The 1,244-nt window shown below is 45.9% G+C and overlaps 1 long non-coding RNA gene across 1 annotated transcript in view; it reads left to right on the top strand.

The window, feature by feature from the left end:
• The first annotated feature begins 250 nt into the window (after window positions 1-250).
• The window catches only part of LOC106727715, a 4,336-nt gene continuing 3,342 nt past the window's right edge, over window positions 251-1,244 (top strand). The window contains exon 1 of the long non-coding RNA XR_001363948.1: window positions 251-521. This is a non-coding gene — a long non-coding RNA (uncharacterized LOC106727715). The remainder of the gene's footprint in view (window positions 522-1,244) is intronic.

Here is a 1,244-nt window from a genome sequence, read left to right as displayed (position 1 = left end):
TTCCTGGGTTGCGGTTTGCTCTCCGCCCCCAGTCAGAGCGCATGGGGCTGGAGGCAGCCAGTCAATGTGTCTCTCTCACATGATGTTTCTCACTCCCTCCCTCTGACCCTCCCTCTCTCTCCCTCTCCTTTCCCCTCTCCTTCCCCCTCCCGCCCTCCCTCCCTTCCACTCTCTCTGAAAAGGAAAAAGCAATGGAAGAGTGTCCTCAGGTGAAGATTAAAAAAGAAAGTGGTGTCTGAGACTGGCTGGGGGTGGGTGCTGGGTGCTGGGTGCTGGGTGCGGGGTGTTGGTAGTGCCTCGACTTGAACCTGGGTCCGTTGACCATGGATTCTGCTCTCTCTCCTGTGGGGCCCAAGCCTGAGCCTCTGTGAACAAGGTAGATTTAATCCTCGTGATCTCTACGGAGTCCCCGCCCCAACAACACCAAGGTCGTTCACCCTGTCTGTTTCCTCGGGGCCGCCCAGCGCCTGCTTGGCTGACTGGTGCGGCTGAGCAGCCCAGAAAGAACGTGACCCAGGAGGGTAAGAGGAAAGTTGCAGAAGGGGGAGCGGGCTGTGGTGTCAGATGCCAGGGGCGATGCGGCTGACCGTCCCACGCTTTGTTGTCACTTTGTGCCTTTGGTATGTGCTGTTCCCTCAGCCCGGACTGGACGGTCCAGTCCGGGCCAGTCCGTACTCCTCTAAGACTCAGCCACAGACATGGCGTTTCTCCCCCACAATAGAAGTGTCATTATTTAAAATATAACACAGAATCATTATTTAAAATAAAAATACAGGCCCTAGCTGGTTTGGCTCAGTGGATAGAGCACTGGCCTGTGGACTGAAGGGTCCTGGGTTCGATTCTGGTCAAGGGCACATGCCTGAGTGTGAAGGAGGCAGCCAATCGATCGATGATTCTCTCTCATCATTGATGTTTCTATCTCTCCCTTTTCCTTCCTTTATGAAATCAATAAAAAATATATTCAAAAAAGATAAAATTTTAAACTAATTTTATGAATACATATATGTAAGTGTTATACCTAACATTTATAATTTACATGTTTTTGTATTTGCAATTTTATATATAAAATATGTAAATTTGTGTATAAAAATGTAAAATGCCAAAATGGTATCATACTATGTATAGGTTTGGTAACTCACATTTTCACTCACTATATAATACATACATTTTATGCTGATAGTATAGTTTTAAATTATATATATATGTATATATATATGTATATGTACATATATATATGTGTATAT

This window comes from Myotis brandtii, unplaced genomic scaffold, assembly GCF_000412655.1.
Source record: "Myotis brandtii unplaced genomic scaffold, ASM41265v1 scaffold469, whole genome shotgun sequence".
In the NCBI taxonomy this organism is placed as follows: Eukaryota; Metazoa; Chordata; class Mammalia; order Chiroptera; family Vespertilionidae; genus Myotis; species Myotis brandtii.
The sequence above is the reverse complement of the archived record's forward strand: the minus strand, read 5'-3'. Positions and strand labels throughout refer to the sequence as shown.